The following is a 21,888-nucleotide window of genomic DNA, read 5'->3' on the forward strand; positions in this document are numbered from 1 at the left end:
GCTACGAAGTCAAGTTTGTCATTATCATCACTGAGTTAAGTGGTACAACGAAGTCAAGTTTCTCATTATCATCACTGAGTCAAGTTTCTTTCCGACGGTGTGTGGTCATGTCGATGGGGTTCATCTGATCTGTCATCCACTCCTTCACCTGGGGTTGCACTCTTTGAGCTAGTAATATCTTGGTAATGATGACTCCATATGGGAGGTTGTCCATGGAGACAATGCTCTCCTCGTAACAGATCGTCTCAAAAATATGAAGTGGCAATTCGATGTGCTTTCCATGTGCCACTCGTATAAGGAACTATTCTCGAGTTTGGCTAAATGTGGCCTTATGTGCCACATGATCCACATTTGTTGCAATAATAAGATGCAACATGCGGAAAAAATGGAGAAGTTGTACCTGGCTGAAGGAGTTCTTCCTATCGAGCTACTTTTGGTCTCTCCTAGTGAGGATGTAGAAATCCTCATGTCAGTCGTCATCCTCCTCATCAGTATCCTCAGACTCTGACCGATCAACTGGGCCAGTAGATGATGCAGAAGTGCTTACATCTGCATCTACTTGAGATCTATCCCTAGGCTGAGAATCTCCTGTAGTTTATATCTCAGCTACGCGACGGATCCCTAGGAGCTCGGCGATGACATCGACCGAGACCTCGAATTGAACACTGCATACTGTTTGTTCTTTACAAATGAACTTTTTGATCAAAACTAGTAATTTCATAAATTTAAAAAGTGTACAAATTGTTTCATATTACACCATAAATAGAATAACTAATAATATCTTATAGAGATCCATGAGTCTCCTAGAACCCAATATTTCTGCTAGATGCACCTGACCTTCATCTAGTTCTACCTTTTCTTCCCCTTATGCTTCCTCTCCTTTAACCTTAGGTCTAGCTTCCAGTATTTCAATTATATCCACCCCTTTGCATGTTGTCATCATCATCCTGCTATTTCTCTTGGTTCAACTTCTCTTGAAATTCAATTCCAACGACTTGCACTCCATGCTCTCCATGAAATGATGACCCCTTGCACTTAATGTTCCCTACCATATTGGAGTCCATTTGCTTTTCTATTTTCTTGGAGTGCAATTGCTTCCCCATTTGCACTCAATGAAATTGATTGAAACAAAATAAGACGTTTCTTTAAAAAAAAAAAACATACCTCCAAAGTGTGAAATAAAAAATACAATACCAGATTCTAGACTACTGCTATCTTCCTCCTTTTTCCTTCTTATACAACATAACAAACTAATAGAATGCAAACAAGTAAAATAAGTATAAAAAATGTATTACAATATCTCCTATATATTCCCAAAACACCATCGTTTCAATTACCCCCCCAAATCCCCCTCGTGGCCATGTTACAACATTTTAGACTTTACGATACTGGTATCAAACATCAATGATAATAATATTTTATTAAAAGGAAGGAATAAAGATTCAATTCCCAAGGAAAACAATCATAAATCAAATTAGAACCAGCTCACATTACAATTCTATATAATCTATTATGAAATGAGATGTAATCTACTTCCAAAGGATTTAGCATATGATGATCTATAATTGTAACACAAAGGTGTTCAATGATGACGTATGGCCAAGATTGAGTAATGGACTCTACAAACCCATGTGTAAAGTGAACTCTAGCAGAGCGCGGGAAAGGGTGAAAATCCTAGCAGACCAAAGGTCGAGAGAAAAGGGAAAAAACCTTCTAGAAGTGAAATGAAAAAATACTTTGTAAAGTGTTAATTACATCCGTGTACAGTAGCACTATTTATAGGAATACATGAGGAAATAAAATGACATGTGACTATCATGTGATACAAAAATGAATAAAGTGAATAAAAGAATAGAAAATAAAAAGATGAAAAAATAATAAGTCTAATTCCTGATATCCCCATTCAAGATAGAGTGTATATAGAATAAACTCCCATATTGGAAACTAAATAATGAAATTGTTGAAAACCAAGAGGTTAAGTTAACTCATCAGCAAGTTGATGACTGGAAGCTAGGTGAAAAGTCTTGACAATGCCAGCTTGAATTTTCTCTCGAATGAAGTGACAATCCAACTCAATGTGCTTTGTTCGTTCATGGAAGACTGGATTAGCAGCAATGTGTAAAGTAGCCTGACTATCACAAAAAAGTTGAGCACTATGAGGATGGGAAATACCAAAGTCAGATAAGAGAGTGAAAAACCAAATGATTTCATAAGTGGTAGAAGTCATGGATCTATACTCAGCCTCTGCATAAGATCTAGAAACCGTGGTCTATTCATTTGCCTTCCATGAAACCAAAGAATCTCAAGGGAAACAAAATAACCACTTGTAGATCTTCTACTATCAGGATAAGAAGCTCAATCAGAATCAACAAAGGCTTTGAGGGACAATGTATTTGCAGCAGGAAAAAAAATGCCATGGCTAGGAGTGCCTTTGATGTATTGTAAGATTCTGTAGGCTGCTTGTAAATGAGGCTGCTTAGGCTTAGCCATATATTGGCTAAGCCTATTGACAGAATAACATAAGTCTGGCCGAGTTAATGTGAGATAAAGAAGTCGACCTATAAGTCTTCTATAAATTGTAGGGTTAGGTAGCAAGTCTCCTACATCTTTACTCAACTTAATGTTTTGTTCCATGAGAAAAAAAACTAGTTTAGAAGCAAGTAAACCAGCATCTTGAAGAATTTTTAAAGAATATTTTCTTTGACACACAGATATACTAGTAGGAGACCGAGCCACTTCCAAACTAAAGAAATATTTGAGCTTACCCAGGTCTTAAGCTTAAACTTCTCATCAAGCAATGACTTTAAAAGCTCAACAGATTTCATATCATTACTAGTAATGAGAATACCATTAACATAGACAAGAAAGGTAATAAAAGAGGAACCCTCAGTCTTAGTAAAAAGGGAATAATCAGATTTGGATAGCTGAAAACCCACACTTTGTATAGAAGTTGAAAACTTGGAGAACCACTATCGTGAGACTTGTTTCAAGCCATAGAGTGATTTATTAAATTTGCAAACTTGAGACTTTATGGAAACTAGGAGGTAAGACCATGTATATTTTTTCAGATAAATCCCCATGCAAAAAAGCATTATTCACATCAAGCCGTGTAAGATACCAACCTTTCACAGCAGCAATGGCCAAAAGAGTTCTAACAGTAGCCATTTTAGCAACAAGTGAAAAAGTTTCAGAACAATCCAACCCTTCAATTTGAGTATAACTCTTGGCAACCAACCTTGCCTTATATATTTCAATTGAATCATCAGCACAATACTTGATTTTATACACCCATTTGCAACCAATAAGCTTCTTACCAGGAAGTAAAGAAGTAATAGTTCATGTATTATTAATTTCCAAAACTGTAATCTTAGTTAACATGGCATCTCTCCAATAAGAGTGCTTGACACTTTGATGACAGAACTTAGGTTCAGTATCGACAGAAATGGACATGACAAAGAATTTGTATGAAGGAGAAAGATAGCATAAGATAAAAAATTGAAAGTATCATATTTGGGAGATGAAGACAAAAATGAAGAACTTGATGAATCAGAAATTGTTGAAGAATTTGATGTAGAGTGTGTAAAAGAGGAATTGCAATGAAAATTTTGCAAGTAACAGGTACCTTTCTGATTCTAGAAAATCTTCTAGGAAGATCAGAAGGTAATGGAACATTGACAGAAGGCAGTGGAGAAGAATTATCAATAGAAGTTGAAGAACCAACAGATGGTGAAGAATCATTTGGGTGAAAAGGTGAAGAAAAAATAAGAGATGAATAAACAGAGGATGTTGTTGAAGGCACAGTTAAAGAATCTAAAGTTGAACATTCAACTGGTTTATGAAAATAAAAGAAAAATCAGTATTGTTTTGAGAAGTAAAAGAAAAAATACATTCATGAAAAGCAACATTCCTTGAAATAAAAGATTGATTGGGTTTTAAATCAAGAAGTTTGTAAACTTTTATGCCAAAAAGATAACCAAGAAAAAAGCAAGTTCGAGCTCTAGGATCAAATTTGGTTCGAGATCTTTGTAGAGTTGAAACGAAACAAAGATAACTAAAAGTTCTTAAATGAGTATAAGAATGAGAAGATTTGAACAAAAGCTCGAAAGTAGATTTATGATTTAAAAAAGGAGAAGGAAGCCTATTAATGAGGTAAGTTGCTATTAAAACAACATCACCAAAAATTAATACACAGATGAGATTGAATCATCATTGTTCTAGCTATATGAAGAATGTGTTGATGTTTTCTCTCTACAATAGAGTTTTTTTGAGGAGTCTCAACACAACTATACTGATGTATGATGCCTTTAGAATGCTAAAGAGAAGCCAAAAAAATAAAAATAAAAAAAATCAATGACATTATTAGTGCAAAGTGACTTTATTTTTAAATGAAATTATGTCTTAACCATTTTATAAAAAACTCTAAAAGTATGTGAAACTTCAGATTTATGTTTAAGAAGATAAAACCATGTAGCATGAGTTCAGTCATCAACAACAGTTAGAAAATATTTGTACCTTCAATAGTAGGTACAACATATGGTCCCCAAACATCACAATGAACAAGTTTAAATGGGGTAGTAAAAATATGAACATTATTAGGGAAATGTAACTTTATTTAGCTAAAGGACAAATTATGCAAGGAGTGCAAGGGACAGTCAATTTAGGAGCAAAACTATTCACAAACAGCATCTTAGAATTAGAAGGATGACCAAGTTTATTATGTCAAAGCTCATAATTGGAGCATTTGGAAGAAATGGAGCAAACATGTGAAGATATTGTTTCAGGTAAGCAAACAACATATGTAATAGAAAAAGAGTTAGGTTTAGGAATAGAAAGGCCTGACTATTGCTGTATATAGAGGCCTCGCAATCTACCCACTCCAATCATTCTCCAACGAATCAGATCTTGTATTAGACAAGTGTCAGAGGAAAACAAAAAGCAGCAAGTTAGTGACTGTGTTAACTTGCTAATGGATATTAATTTGAATTTAAAAGTTGAAACACATAGAACATCATGTAAAACAAAATGTTCAAAAATAGACACATAATCAATGTGTAATACACACAGATTGGCCATCAGGAAGTTTCACAAAGGCATTAGTAGAACTGATAATAGAAGTAAAACAATCAATAGAAGGAACCATATGATTAGTGGCTCCAGTATCAAGAATCCAAGAATTGGAATTAAAATGAGCATATGAGCAACATAAAAATAGAACATGTTTTATTTCGAGGAAAAATAATACCAAAAAAATTATGTGACACAACTGCATTGACAACATAAGGAACTTCATTAGCAGATTTAAAAGGATGGAGCAAATTTAGAAGCTGCTGATATTGATCCTCAGTCAATGAAAAAGGCGAAACAACCGAGGAATTTCTATCATTGAGGACAACATTATTAGCCATAGACTGTTGCCTCTGTTTCGGTTTGTAGCCTAGGGAAAAGCCATGCAACTTGTAACAATTTTCAACCACATGACCAGTAATTCCATAATGCTTATAAACTGGTCTATCCTTTTTAGAAAATGATTTAAAAGATCTGGTTGCATCATTTTAAGAAAACAAAAACATGTGAGTCAACATGGTGCAGAGAAACAGAATATGTTTCTCGTTGTTGTTCCTCTTGTAAAACAAGAGAAAAAACTTTATTAAGAGGATGCAAGGGCTCCATAAGTAGAATCTGTGCATGAGCAAATGCAAAAGATTCATTCAATCCCATCAAAAATTGTAAAACATGTTCTTGTTGAACATAATGGTTCAACGTTTGTACAGCTCCACAAGAACAAGCAGGAAAAGGCTTGTAATTAGTAAGTTCATCTCAAATTCATTTAAGACGAGTAAAATAGTTACTCACAGAAAGAGAACCTTGAGAAAGGGAGGGAATAAATTTCTGTAACTGAAAAATGTCAGGTCCATTTTTCTGAGAAAATCATTCCTTAAGATTTGACCAGATCTCACAAGTAGTTGTAACATGCAAGATATTAGAAGAAGTTTCAGGAAGAACAAGGTTTAAGATCTAAGATATCACCATATTGTCACATCAGAGCCATGGAGAGAAAATAGAATCTGTTGAATCCGAAGGTTTAGTAATAGATCCATCAACAAATCCAAGCTTGTTCTTCGCCGAGAGAGCCATAGTCATTGAGCGAGACTAGGCATAATAGTTCTCATCGAGAAGAGGTTGTGTAACCAAGAGAACACTAGGATTATCACTAGGTTGAAGAAAATAAGGAGAAGTATTATTCTTGGAGACCGATTTGTGAGACGACGCCATAGAAGTAAGAAAAAAGGACGACTGATACCATGTAAAGTGAACCCTAGCAGAGCACGGGAAAAGGGTGAAAAACCTAGTAGACCAAAGGTCGAGAGAAAAAGGAAAGAACCTTCTCGAAGTGAAATGAAAAAAATATTTTGTAAAGTGTTAATTACATCCGTGTACAGTAGCACTATTTATTGGAATACATGAGGAAATAAAATGACATGTGACTATCATGTGATACAAAAATGAATAAAGGGAATAAAAGAATAGAATAACAAAAAGATGAAAAAATAATAAGTCTAATTCCTGATACGATGTAGAGGCTGGCGATGGTTGCCAAATTTCATTCAATCCATTTGCAAGTCATGAGTCCTAATCTAGAAACATTCAAATACTAATACTGCTTATACGCAAATTCCCAGTATAGAGAACTACCGGCCTCTTAGAACGCAATTATTTTGCCATGCACCCAACCTTCGTCTAGTTCTGCCTCTCCTTCCACCTCATGTCTAGCTCCCAGTATTTCAATTATCTCCACCTCTTGCATATCATCATCATGTTTACCATTTTCTTGGAAGTCCTCATTGTCATTACAGGCCTTAAGTTTTGTACCCAATTAATTCTCTTCTTCAGCTTTCTAAATCAGAAATTTAGAAAAAGCTTCATCTTTACTCTTTGATCAAATAAACATGTGAGCATCTCATGCAATCATCAATGAAAGTGAGAAGATATTTATTGTCACCACGAGATTCAAGATTTTTAAGATGACAAACATCATTGTGAATTAGTTCAAGAATTTCAGATTTACGCTCAACTTTTTGAAAGGATTTTCTAGTTATTTTAGATAGAGCACAAATTTGACATTTTTTTTACTTCTTCATCAAGATTGGAGATCAGTCCAAGATTGGACTTGTATTTTATGGAACCATTATTTACATGTGCTAATCTAAAATTTCATAAATTAAAAGAAGACATGATATAAACTGAATGATTTTCTACTATATTCAATTTGATCATTCCATTACAAAAGCAATATTTTCTTACAAAACCCCATTTTTGGATTCCGATTCATATACAAGCTTGAAACCTCTCTTATTTAAAAGACCACTAGAGATAAGGTTCTTCTCCATGTCTGGAACATGATGCACAAGAGTCAACTCCTTCCGAAAGGTGAACTTTAGCACTATGGTCCCTTTCCAACAACCTTGGGTCAAATGTTGTTACCCATTTTCATCTCAGTTCCATCATTAACCATTTCATATGTTTTAAAAAGACTCATTTTCTTCAAGATATGAATAGTGGGTCCAATATCGATCAAGCCACCATCTATTCTCGAATCTCACATGGTTGGCTTAACAAACCGTTACTAAGATATCTTCAAGCACGACATTCACTTCTTCTTTTCTATGTCAACATTGATAAGAGCAAAGTCCTCGCTTTCCACAGACAAAAATTTATCTTTCTTTTATTGTTTTGATACTTGGGGTTTGAGCCATTTTTCTTGAACTTCTGCTCATTCTTCGCAGTTTGCTTTTTGTTAACATCAATGATAATAACTTTTATTTTCATCTCAGAAGAATCATCTTTTCGGTTTATGTTACTAGAGTTTCTTCAATGTGTAAATGGTGCTATCATTTACACAGCTTTTATATTCCAAACATTCTATCCATATACACACAACTTCTATATCAAAAGAGAAAGCTCATATCACATTTCAATAGTACCCTATCACAACATTTAGAGCCTTGGCAGAATAATTACATGGTGCTATTAACATTCCTTGTGTCTCTTCATTAATCAGCTCTAAAACTCCACTTTCCTAGCTGCATCCAACAATGTGATGAATAGTGAGATAAGTATTAATGGATTAACATATCACCACAAATGCCACAATTAGGGTTACCATATGATGTTCAACTAAAGACCTACCATATACATTAAGGTGACAAGCTGGATATATTCACCTAACTACCAGTTCTACTCTCATTTCTTTTTAATTCTAACTAAGTGCATGTGGTCAGTACTTAGGAGCCTTGGTTAGACAAAATAAAGTAAAAGGTATCAAGCAAGAGAGAACAACCCTCGTACATTAGAATATATATGATATTATATCACAATATGATATTACACTAGAATATGATATCATATCACAAAATGATATAATATGCATGATTATAGCAGAAGGGAAAAATCCTACTGCAATCTAAGATCAAACCTAATTAAAATCTCTTGCAAATTTAAACTTAAATTTTAACAACTATTTAGGCCAAATACCTACTTTCTCCTCCTTAACAATTCCCTATAAACATAGCTTTTGAATATAGTAAAAGGGTAAGCAAAAATGTTTGCTCCTGGAATGTAAAGTACTATATCAATCATGTACTACATTAATAAAATGACAAATTGCAACCAGCAAAAGTAGTTTCAGATATATAAGGCTACCCAATCATGCATACCAATTTCAACTCCTGGAGCTAACACCCAGCCACTAGGGTGTAACCGATCCAGTCCGGTCCGATTTTAGACAAAATCTAGGACCGAACCGGTATGTGCCCGTTTTATATTTTACAAAACCAATTACGCACCGGTTACCCTCCTAAACCGGTACTTCCGGTTTTATCGATTTCTGATTTTTTTAAAATGTAAGTTTCACAGTTTGTCATTAAAAATTTGTTTATAAAAAAAAAAAAAAAACTGATTTAAAAAAATCTGTTTTCTACTTTTATTAAAAATAATCTATTTTAACTTTTACTAAAAGAATCTGCTTTACTAAAAACTACTTTAATAAAAAATCTGCTTTACTACAAAAAATCTGATTAACTAAAATCTGTTCTAGTAAAAACTGATTTCCAAAAAACTGTTTTGCTAAAAGAATTCTGCTACAAACTTATAAATATAATTACTATAAAATTTGGAAAAAAAAAAATGCAATAAACTGCTTTATCTACTATGAGTTTATGACTAATGGTTCAAGAATGGACATCAACAAGCCTATGAGCCTATGGAGTAAAAACTTTAGTCTATAGTCTATATTAGACTATTAGTATTAGTTAAATAGTTATAGACTTATATATTAGTATAGCTAAATAATATATTGGACTATATAATAGTATTAATATTAGACTATTGGTATAGTTATAAGTTATATATTAGTATTAGTTATAAACTTATATATTAGTATTAACATGTTATGTAATAATTTATAATAAGAAATTATTTCATATATGAATATATATAATTATATATATTATATATAAAAATTTCACATAAAAATTTATAATTATACATAATATATAAAACTTATATATATTAATATATATATATAAAATATTTTGTATAAAACTTATATATACAATAATACAAATATTATTTTTTATATATTTTTTTATCAACCGGTCCGGTCCGGTCCGAAAAATCCTAAAACCGGAACCGGCCGATTTTCACATTCTAAGAACCGGTCCTAGACTGGACCGGTTCAAAACCGGTAAAACCGGTCCGGTATGGTTTGGTTCGGACCGGTTTTCCGGTTTGAATTTACACCTCTACTAGCCACCAAAACAAGTTCTAATCATTACCAAATTGAAATATTCACACAAAAAATATGATATGACTTGGCCATCATATATGTTAAACTATATACAAAAAAAAAAAATTGCGTAGGAATAGTACCTCTCAATATTTGGTGACACTATAATTGGATTATTGTCCCTCTTGTATGGAACCATATGGCTGAAGCAGCTGATCATGTTGAAATTACAAGTAAACTAATTCATTCCTCTTAAAATACTCTTTTTGTCTAGACATAGAGTGGACATTTTCAACAATAGTCTCTAAAAAAGCTAGGACCAATTGAGGAGGTCGGAGCCATATTTTTTGCCCTCTAAAGAGGGTAAGCAAAATGACTTACACTTAAGCAACATTAGCCTCCTAACAGGGCCATTCAAAAAATAAAAAGTCAAAAAGCTGCCCAAATATTGGTCAGCTCCCTGAGTCTCCGTTGGAGACTTTTCCTGAGAGTTCTGCTGTGACATTGAATACCTCATAAACATCTTATCAAATTCTGCTTGCTTCTTTAACACTATCCTCAGATTTGCTTTTAATGCCTCAAGTTCGGACTTGTAATATTGTGTATCTTGTTATCATTCCCTAACCGTTTCATGATTTGCTGGGCTCCTGATGACTCATGCATCTGAATTTGGCCCATTCCCCTAACATACCTTGAGCTACATCCCATAACCTCATTAAAGATCATGTCTGCTACCTCCTTGGTTCGATTCTCAGGTTCCAATTCATTTAGCTTTTGCAGCATTTGATTATTCACCAATAACAATCACCAGTTATATTCATCAATTTACATAATGAAAATAGTTTACAGGCAAATATTTGTTGAGCTATGTGACTAAGGACACCAACAACAACATCATGTGCACTTTACTCACATAAAGTTCTTCATCTTTCTCTGTTACAAACTTGTTCCTCTTCTTAGACCATCTCGACTCTTTGAAGAATTCGACCAAGTTTGTTATATCCTTCCACTGCAATTACATTCAACTCGAATATTATTAAAACCAGATAATAATGATAGAAATGAAAACTTTCAAGAGTAGAATTTGTATATGGGCCATATATGAATTGTGGTCCTTATACTATGCCCCATTACCTTTTCCTCCAAGAGTCGGAACAAAAGACTTTCGACCAGAGGTGTGATTTGTTATTGGTTGTTTTCTATTTGCTTTGTTTTGTAATGATGACTATGAATAATAAACATTCAACACCAAAAGATAAGCTTGAAAGAAGATTTAGGTAACACCAACTTAAAACATTAATGTTGGCTAGCTATCATATTACAATTGCATAATAAAGAAATGGTAATATGATACAAAAACATTACCTTGAAACCCTCACTCCCCCACCGCAAACATAACTTCCGCCATACCGCTTGATCCACCTAGGAGGTCCCTCCTACCAATGCCGCTTTATGACTTTCATACCCATTGTAGATTTTGTGTAGCTCGTAGTAAAAGGAGTTGAATCTCCTTTTAAGCTAGTTTGTAACTACTCGCCGATGATTATTCCTCTCCCATTTTATGATAAAATCAGCCTAAACACCATAGTATAAACATGACATATTATATTATTTAAACTAAATTACAGAAGCAAAATGTATCACTACCAAAATGTGTTTGTGAGGCTTAATCGGGCACGATTACATAGCTCCTATTTCTTGGCAGCCAGCACATCACTCCATCGAGGATAACTCATGTTAGCATGATGTTTGACGATCCACGAAACCCTTCCAGTAAAAATGCTCGCATTTTCGCACTACACCTTAGTATCCCCATTCTTAATGGTCAAAGGTATTAGTCCAAACTTTCAAAGCTTGTCAAACATTGCGCACTTTGCAGGTCCACGACCATATTTCTTACTCACTAATCACCAAAAGTGCCATGTCACAACCAACACAAGAGCATAAACATAGATTTCTCAGTTTAATAAGAATAACTAAATGCACCTCTATACTATTGTGCATGAGTGTAGCACTTAACACTCTACCTGTGTTGATTATCGGGTCCGAGAACTCCGTTTCAAATACCACATCTGGTGGTTGAGTTGAATTATTAGACTGAGTGGTAGTGTCGTCTCTGAGTGTCGGTTCATTGGGTGGTGGTGATTGCAAATATTGGCTGGTTGACGATAGACCAACCCATGTACTTCTAGCCCGTCCAGGTGTTCTTCCTTTATAAGTTATGACCATTCTGTGACAATCCAATTGGGTATACCAAGTGGCTAAACTGCATAAAGTCCAAGGAGAGTGCTGATGAATATCTAGCATTAAAGGTTTAAAAAAAGAGACATTAAATTTTTTTAAACCGAGAATGACTTTTGGGTTTTATAAAAGATATGATTCATGAACGCATGTAAATTTATAAATTCAGCTTCTAACCAAATGAATTTTGGATTTTTTTAATTAATATCTTCAACTTTTTAAATTTTTAGAGGTATATTTTCGGATTTCTTTAGTATCTTTAAGCATTTTTATATTTTGGAGGCAAAATTTATGGACTTAGAAAGAAAATATACAAAATAAAATTCTCATATATTTTAAAGATTTCAAGAATTTCTCGAATCTTTTGGAACCAATGTTATTTGTTACCAAATTTTTTATTTTTTTTTTATAAGTATTTGTATTCAAATTTCTAATGAATTTGAATAAGAATTTTTAATTCTTTTTTGGGAGATGGGGGGCCATGGACCCTCTATACTATATGTTTCTGCTCCAATGATGCCTAGCCTTGTAAGACTAAATTTGTGGCATATAAAAATTGTGCTCTATTTGAAGCCAAGCACAAAAACCTCTTTCAAAAATAAGAAACAGGGCTAGAAAATGAGGAATCACTGTGGACGGATAAAAAGAAAAAGTACTCATTTATCATTCATGCATTACAGAGAGAATACACATGTTTTAAGTAAGGAAACAAACCCAGATTTTAGTTATTGGCTACTGAACAAAACTCAGCACAAAGCTAGTAAACCCCCATCACTATTGTTGATACACTAACCATTTAGAAACTTGCATGTTTTGAAACTACCATATATACGAAATGCAAATAATTTACTCAAACCTATAATTGTAAACCACAACTCGGGCTTTGTAGAAAATCATACTTTGTGTTCATAGATAACAAAATAAGAAACTAGGAATGGATGTTTCCCACTCTTTTTCCAACTTACTGAGAATGTTGTCTGCCAGAATCTATGTTTCAACAATCGTTGTCAACGCCAGTCACCGACCTTTCAAAATCCAATTTTTCAGCTTTGAGGTCTTTTTGTGAGACTGCGTGTTTATCTGCATGTCCATTTGCCCAAAGTAAGAAAATAGAAGAAGATAAGATAAAGACTAAAGAGGCCATAAGGAAAAATTACATAAACATCCCTGTGAATTTGAACAACTTGCGCCACATTTGCCGGCCTTCTCCACCACGTGTAATTTATTTAAACTAAATTACACGGTTAAAAAATTACAGCCACTTATGTCCAATCATATATAAACCGAGATCTTTAGCGGTATTATAAAGTCGCTGCTAAAAACTCACTATGCGACACTATAGAGTTCAGTCAATGAACTTATTTTTGCGGCAAACTTTAATCAACGCAAAAAGATAATATTTTTTGTCACAAATGACTATTTCCTGGAAATAGCTGAACAAAAATGCAACAATTTTGTTTTTGCGACCACTAACAATGTTGCCACAAAAGAAATTGTTGCAAAAACTATACATGTTTGGTGATCTTTAGTAGCAACGTAAAGTCGACGCAAAACACTCACTAAGCGACACTTTCATGTTACGTTGGTCATTATGTTTTTTACGGCGAAATTTAGTCAACACAAAAGATATTATTGACGTGACGAAACCATATTCGCTGGAAAAGTGGGACATTATTTATCTTTTGTGACCAATAACAACATGGTCACAAAATATACGGCCGCTAAAACTTGATGTGTTGGGTGATCTTTAGCGGCAACGTAAAGTCGACGCAAAAAATTTAGTAAGCGACGCTTTTGACTTACATTGCTCACTTGTTTTTACGGCAAAACTCAGTCAATGCAAAAAATACCATTTTCGTGACAAATGTGTCTTCGCTAAAAATAATGGGATGCTATTTAACTTTTGTGACCATGTTGTTGGGATGTTATTTATCTTTTATGACTAGTAACAACATGGTCGCAAAATATATGGCTGCTAAAACCTAATGTGTTGGGGTAGTTTTTGCGGCAACGTAAAGTTGCCGGAAAAAACTTACTAAATGCCGCGTTAGAGTTTAGTTGGTCAATTTTTTTGTGATGAAATATAGTTACAAAAATACATTTTGTGATGAATATGTATTCGCTGGAAATATTGGGACCAACAGGCAAAAAAGTTTCCTTTAGTGACCAATAACAATGTGGCGGCAAAAGATTTGGCTGCAAAGGGCCTGATATGTTGTAGTGTGAATGGACTTCATCCCCTCCATAAACAAGATATATTCCAAAAATTGTTAGAGATATGATCCAAAAAATTGGAAAAACACGAATATTAATTTAATTATCAACGCAAGACTCAATGCTTGATTGTAACAACGATTTCCTTAGAGCATATTGTTTCCCTTTCAGTGCCATATATTTTGACAAAAAATTTCCTAAGATAAAATGAAGCTTTTTTTTTCTTTTGTTGTTCATTGATTAACACCCACTAGAACAACTCAAAGGAATCATTTTATGAGAATTGCAGGACTTATAGACGTTGATCAGTCAAGTATTCTAAATTATTGCAATCATAATGTAATGATCTAAAAAGTCTTGATAACTTTCAAACTTGAGCCTACTTATTGTTGATCATAGTTTGCATCATGAAGTTAGTCTTAAATCATAGATTTCATAATTAATCACGATGTTGTTGACAACAGTACTACTTAAAAACAACTAACTTTTAGTAGACTACCACTAAAGGCTCAAAATGCTCTTATTTCCTTCATTTATTGCTCGGGGCAAGTAATCACCGCTCTAGGCAAGCAAAGATGCTCAAGCGAGCAATCTTCACTCTAGGTGAGCAAAGATGCTTGGGTGAGCAAAATCCATTTGAGACAAGTATAGCGAGTATGACTTCCTCCCACCTTGTGGTTCCACATTTCTACCCCAAAATGTGGGATTTACACTATCTCCATTTTATCTCAATGAGATAATTACTCCAATGCACAATATACTAAATATAAAGAATTTAATTATATGATACAATTACTTGAAATATGCAAAATAATATTTTATTTTAATTCACAGATTCTAACAGCTCTCACAACCCAATCCCAAGTTCTCTCTTGAGCTTGCCTAGAGTCTGCCTTCACGTCACATAGTGCTCGCTAGAGTCTACCTAAAGAAGACCGTAACCTCACAACACCTTTCTAGTTTACCTCGGGGCTACTTGGGGTCTTACGGTCATCGAGTGTGCCTCCGGAGGTCCCCATAATGCAAGTCCCCCTTCTTGAGTGTGCCCCAAGTTCCGCTCGCCCAATCCTTGAGTCTGCAATAAGGCAATTGCAATCCTAGCATCCCAACTCTATGCTTGAGTTTTCCATGGGGGTAACTTGCAACTTCACATGGGCCTCCCTCGACTATTTTCCAGAGACAACCAAGACCCTCAAAGCCCAAATGATCCTTTGAGTTTGCCTTGGGGCAACTTGTAGCCTTGCACAATGCTCGCTCTAGTATTCCTCATGACCAACTTCGACTTGAGTTTGTCTCATGACGACTAATGGCGTTGCCTTGCCCTCCCTCGAGTGTCCCTTAGGATGATTGCAATAGTTACAACCCAAGTGCTTGCCCTCAGGAGATTTGTGGCCTTTCACGATCCTCTTTCGAGTTTGCCTCGAGATGACAACAAGCCCTCATAGCCTAAGTCCCCTCCCCCGTCAAGTTTGCCTTAGGCAGACATGTGGCCTCACACGGTCTTTCACAACCTGTGTCCACCCTCAACTCTTCCTTAGGGCAACTAGTCTACCTTAGGACAACTGTGACCCTATAGCCAAAGTCCCCACATGAGTTTGCCATGGGGCAACTTGCGGACCTAGACGACCATCTCTCGAGTATTTCTTCGGATGACTAGGGCCCTTGCAACCCATTCCCTTATCAAGTTTGCCTCAAGGTGACTTGCAGCTTTGCACAATCCTTACTTGAGCTTATCTCAAGACAATCGCAACTCTCATAGCTCAAGTCCACCCCCCCTCTTGAGTTTGCCCGTGTCGACTTACCTTCACATCCCAAGTCTCCACCCTCAAGGTTTCTTTGGACTTGTGGTCTCTCACACAGTTTTTTCTCGAATTTGCCTGTAGACAACCTCGAATCTAATAGCCAAAGTTTTCCCTTGAGTTTACCTTAGGCGACTTGCAACCTTTCATGATCCTCCCTCGACTTTGCTCCAAGACAATATGGCTCTCACATCTCAAGTCTCTCTTCAAGGTTTCCATGGGTCATGTGCAGCCTCAAAAATTCCTCTCTTGAGTTTACCTCGGAACGACCACAACCTTAAAAACCAAGTCCCATCTTTTTTTATTTTTTTTCGAAACAAAAGAACCTCATATATTTCATTTCTCAATAGTGAAACTAGTACAATTTGAATCCTTTGAAACTTGTAAAAGAATACAATCTGGACATTCATAAATCCATATCTGTTCTTGTTCTAAAACTAAAGCATTTTTGGCTAACAAATGGGCTACCCTATTTCCTTCTCTTCTTATATACTGCACCTTCCAAACACTGCTTTCTTTCAAAATTGTTTTGATATCCTCAATCATGTGGCCTCTAGCAGACAAGTCCTCTTCCTCACTGTTAATAGCTTCCACTACAACTTGAGCACCCCTTAAAAAATGACTCTATTGAAACCCAACTCATTGCATAAATCTATAGCATACCACAAGGCTACAGTTTCTGACATGATAGAATGAATAACTGGAAGTTTTTTGTAGCAAGCACAGGCCAACACTTCTCCATTTTCATTTCTTAAAATAACTCCCAGCCCCATGTTTTGTTTATTGAGAGAAACATCTCAATTTGCCTTAATCCATCCTTGTAAAGGCTTTATCCACAGCTGCTACTCGAATTGCCTTCACTCTGGAACTTAACTTTATCCTTCAGTTGAGCCACTTGAAAATCTTCAATTACTGCTCTTGCTGCTTTGATCAAAGAGTCAGGTCCTTTGAACTTGTCTTTAAAAATAAAGGAATTCGTTCTAAGCCACATTGAACTCATCAGAACAACCACTAGTTCTAGCTCCACTATTTTCAATCTATCCATCAGCTTCTCCCAGAAAACCAGAAAGATGTCTTCATTAAAAGACCATTTTTGAATAGCTCGAACAGAACCTGCCCAAACATCCCTAGCTGCAGGGCAATTCCAGTGCATAACATGCATTGCAGTTTCCTCTTCACAACCACATATTGGACATAATGTACTTTCCACCACTGTCCTTCTCCATAGATTCTTCTGAGTAGCTAAGATATCATTCTCCAACTTCCATAGAAAAGACTTGACCACTCCTTGTACCCTCAGGCCCCAAATGTTCTTTCATAGCAAATCTTTTTTATGCTCCCTTGAAGTTTCCCCCTTCTGAACTCTTTTTCTCTCTTGATCCACAGAATAGGCAGTTCTTACAGTGAATTGACCCTTATTAGAAGGCCCCCATATCAACTTATCCTTTGAACCCAGTTTACTCAGAGGAATGCTACAAATTTTTTCAGCCTCTTCCTTCATAAATGTCTCCCTCACCGAGTCCTCATTCCATCGTTTTCCACCCTGATCTAGCAGAGCACATACCCTTGAATTTTTGTCCAAAATTTTGATAGGAGATTGGACTTTAAAGGATGAAGAGGTATTAAACCACTTGTGACCACAAACACCAACACATTGGCCATTCCCTATTCTTCATCTCAACCCTTCCTTTAATAACTTCAAAGACCCTCATACATTCCTCCAGATTAAAGAAGGGTTGGAGCCCAAGTTTGCATCCAACAAATGCTTAGACTTAAAATACTTCTCTCTAAAAATTATTGCAGCTAGAGAGTTTGGTTTCTGTAAAAACCTCCAAGCCTGTTTGGCTAATAAGGTTGAGTTAAAACTATCAAGAACTCTAAAACCCGTCTCTCCTTTAAACTTTTGAGTCCCCAATCTTTCCCAACTTTGCCACTGAATTTTCTTCTCCCCCATTGCACTACCCCACCAAAACCTCGAAAACATGGCATTAATATCAAAGCATAGATTCTTTGGAAGCTTAAAACACACTCATTGTGTATGTGGATACTGCTTGCAAGACAACTTTTATCATTATTTCCTTTCCTGCCAAAGATAAAAATTATTTTTCCAGTAGCTTATCTTTTGCCAAATTCTGTCTTTGATGCACTTGAAGGTATTATATCTTGATCTCCCCACCACTGATGGAAGACCTAAATATCTTTCAAAACAACCACATGCCATAGATCCTCCATCCCCCAAAATAAGCTCCTGGTCCTTTACTTTAGTATTTGAGCTAAAGAAAATTGAAGTTTTTTCTTTATTCTAAAACTTCATAGACCTTTAACAAGTCCATAAGCTTATTTCATTCCTAACATTTGTCCCTACCGAACAAGACATAATCATCTGCAAAAAACAAATAATTTATCTTGGTACCCTTTCTAGCCATAGTTACCCCCTTTTGTTAAGCCCCTTGCATCAGAAAAATTGAGTAGAGCACTTAAGCCTTCTGCACAAATGATAAACAGGTAAGGGGAAATAGGGTCCCCTTGCATTAGACCCCTTGTTGGCTTGAGTTTTCTACTAGGTCTCCCATTTATAAGAACTGAATAAGTCATTATACAAACACAGCTCATCATCAACCTTATCCATTTCTCACAAAAATCCAACTGCTTCATCATAGCCTCCAAGAAGCACCACTCAATTCTGTCATAGGCTTTAGACATATCCAATTTGATGGTCATAGACCCAGTCTTACCCTTTTGCCTAGTCTTCATAGCATGGAGAGCCTCATATGCAACCATGATGTTATCAGAGATCATCCTTCATGGAATGAATGCACTATGAGTAGGGGAAATGGCCACTACCATAACCTTCTTAAATCTGTTAGCAATGACTTTAGAGGCAATCTTATAAACCACGTTACACAAGCTGATAGGTCTGTACTCACTCTCCACAATAGGATTTTTTACTTTAGGAATAAGTGCTATGTGTGTATAATTCATTAGTTCATCTAAATTACCACCATTTAGAAAAAGACAAGACAACATCACATACATTTTCCCCCATCACCTACCAATGATTCTGATAAAAGCAAGCTCCTAGCCCATCGGGTCCAGGAGATTTCAAGGGGGCCATTTGTGTTATAGCTCTTTCAACTTTTGCATTGGCAAAGACTTTGGAAAGATGCTCATTCATCTCCTCAGTTACTCTAGGCTCCACAACTTTTAAACAAAAATTAAGGTCTTCCTGAGTTGGGCAGGTTGAAAAGAACAGCTTCTTAAAATACTCATTGAAAGCCCCCTCTATGTCATCTTTGTTTGCGAACAAATGTCCTTGTTCATTAAGAACTTGAGTGATCATATTCTTCCTCTTCCTCTGACTAGTACAAACACGAAAATATTTCGTGTGTCCTATCTCCATGCTTGTACCAGTTTCTTTTGGCTCTCTGCTTCCACTTTAAGTCCTCTTGGTCAAGCAGACATTCCAGCTCCTTTTGGACCTCTCTAATCTCCTTTATATTGTGGCTTCCTTCTTCTTGTTGCAATCTCATGAAAAGCTCAGTCTTTGCAGTGATTTCATGAGTTTTATTTCTTCTTAGAGCTCTACTCCAGCTCTTCAAACCATTAGTGCAGCTTCTAATTGACCCTTTAAGCTTCTCAAAAGGTCCCATTCCCCTAGTTGGTTGCTACCACCCTTCTCAAACCACCCTATCCAGCCTCCCCTTAGTGAAAGTGGCATCGCCATGGCTATTGCTCCAAGTAAGCTTGTCCCCTTTCCAGCCTAGATCAGATAAGCCTCCCACTTCCAAAGCATTTAAGAAATTATTCATTAAAATTCCCCCCTAGGCCTTTCCTTTTTATCACTTGTAAGTATCTCATTGAAGTCCCCAATAACACACCAACCTTTATTATCCCCAGGTTTTATGGAAGATAACAAATGCAATGCCTCTTGTCTTTTGCTTGTCTCTGGGTGTCCATAGAAACCTGTCAAGAGCCATTGTTGTCTTCCTTTGTTATCACAAATCCATGCATTGATGTGCCTCTGAGTAAAGTTCAGAATATCAACCAAACCTTCCTCTTTCCAAAACAATACTAAGCCACCCCCTCTTCCATTTAATTCCACCCCGAAACACCATTCCATTCCCAACCTTCTTCTATTACCCTCCAACCTTTGAAATTGCAGCTTAGTCTCCATCACAAAGAACACATCTGGCATCTTATCATCTACTAAGCAGCAGAGGTCTTGAAGTGTCCGAGGGTTTCCAAGCCCTCAGCAGTTCCAACGTAAGATTTTCATAATGTTTGGCAGGGCTGTTTAACAGCCTCCGCCAATTCTTCCTGTGCTACATTAGACTTTCCCTCGCTTTTTATTTTCTGTTTCTTTTGTAGAGTGGCTCCTTATCAACAAACCTGCCATCCTCACAGGGCCTTTTTGTGGTTAAAAGTTGAATTGACAGAGCCTCTCTATTCAACACATTTCGAGCCCATCTCTTCCATGTCTTACCCTTTTTTACCAAGTCCCTTAGAGCCTTCTCGCCCCTTTAGGAAACAAATTTCTCATTAAGACCCTCATTCTCTGGCCTACCCATCCCTCCAAACTCATCTCCAGGCTGAACAAATTCCTTCACTCCTCCTGGCTCTCCCCTATCTCCACATGCTCCTCCACCCCTTTATGATCTTGGCTTACCACCTGGGTTGTTAACTCCATTTCACTCGTGACCTCCTTACCCCCCACATGACTAGACATTATCTCTTCCTCCACCTCGGTTCTCCATTTCCCCTCACTTCTGATTTCCCCATTAAACCCTGAACCACCTTTCTTCTTTCCCACTAAACTCACCTTTAACCAGGCCCCAAATTGCTCATCTCTCCCACTAGTCCTTTCCCTCAACTCTCTCTTCTTTGGACAGCCATTAGACCCATGAATGATTCTACCACAGGAAAAGCATAGAAAAGGCAGTTTTTCATACCTAAAGTGAACCCATATGCTCCTGCCTTGAGATGAAGCTGTTCTACCTCTCGCCAAAGGCCTTGTTAAATCCATATCACTTTGAACCCTCAGGTAACTTCTTGTCATCATGGCTTACGGCTGATTAAGCATGTACACCCAGAACTTCTCATGATCAAGGCACATCATCGATGGAGGAGTAAAACCATCGAACAATTTGAGCACCATTATCTGGTTGTCAAACAGCCATGGTTTCCCACCCCACACCTTCTGTTTGTCTATATTATTTGCAAAGGTGATGACATACACGTTCATCCCTACCTCCAGAAATTTTGCTGGCTTGCTAAATTTCCAAATCTTTGCCATCGTAGACTCTAGTATGTCAGAACTAATTTTCCTTTCTAACCACAACTTTCCCACCAAACTTCTTTCTCCTTTGATCTTTATTTCCTCTAGAACAACATCATCTAAATCAACATAGAGCTTCTATTCCTCTGTTAATTGAAGCTTTCCCCATTGAGCCTCCAAATTTTCATTGCCAACCACCTTTCTCTCAGTTCAGCTACAACCAGAAACCTTGATGTAATGTAAAATTCCACCCCGATCCACCAAGCACCTCCTCAGTCTGCCAGGTTCTGACAGTAAACGGCGCCCACTCACAGCTGCTCTTCTACCATAATTTTGTTGGAATCTTCCTTGGGTGCTGTACGACCCACTCCTCCTTTCTTTCCACTAACGGAAAAGACAGAGAAGGCTCTAAAGTAACTCCAACTTTAGTCTCCACCCAAGTCCCATTTTGAGTTTGCCGTCAGCCCTCCCTAGAATCACTAATATGTAGCAAACACAAACAAAAATGCGCAACACCATAGTCAAAACAACTAGTATAAGCCAAACTGTCTAGAAAATAGATTCCTAATTCAAGG

The 21,888-nt window shown here is 36.3% G+C and overlaps 1 long non-coding RNA gene across 1 annotated transcript; it reads right to left on the reverse strand.

Annotated features, from left to right (window-relative positions):
- Positions 1–2,946: 2,946 nt before the first annotated feature.
- LOC121257044 lies at positions 2,947–21,081 on the reverse strand. The gene is made up of 4 exons (XR_005939145.1): positions 20,738–21,081; positions 7,860–7,867; positions 4,280–4,288; positions 2,947–2,957 (listed from the first exon to the last, which is right to left on the reverse strand). It is a non-coding gene; the product is annotated as an uncharacterized LOC121257044 (long non-coding RNA).
- Positions 21,082–21,888: the final 807 nt, after the last annotated feature.

The sequence above is a fragment of the Juglans microcarpa x Juglans regia genome, chromosome 3S (genome assembly GCF_004785595.1).
Source record: "Juglans microcarpa x Juglans regia isolate MS1-56 chromosome 3S, Jm3101_v1.0, whole genome shotgun sequence".
NCBI classification, from domain to species: Eukaryota; Viridiplantae; Streptophyta; class Magnoliopsida; order Fagales; family Juglandaceae; genus Juglans; species Juglans microcarpa x Juglans regia.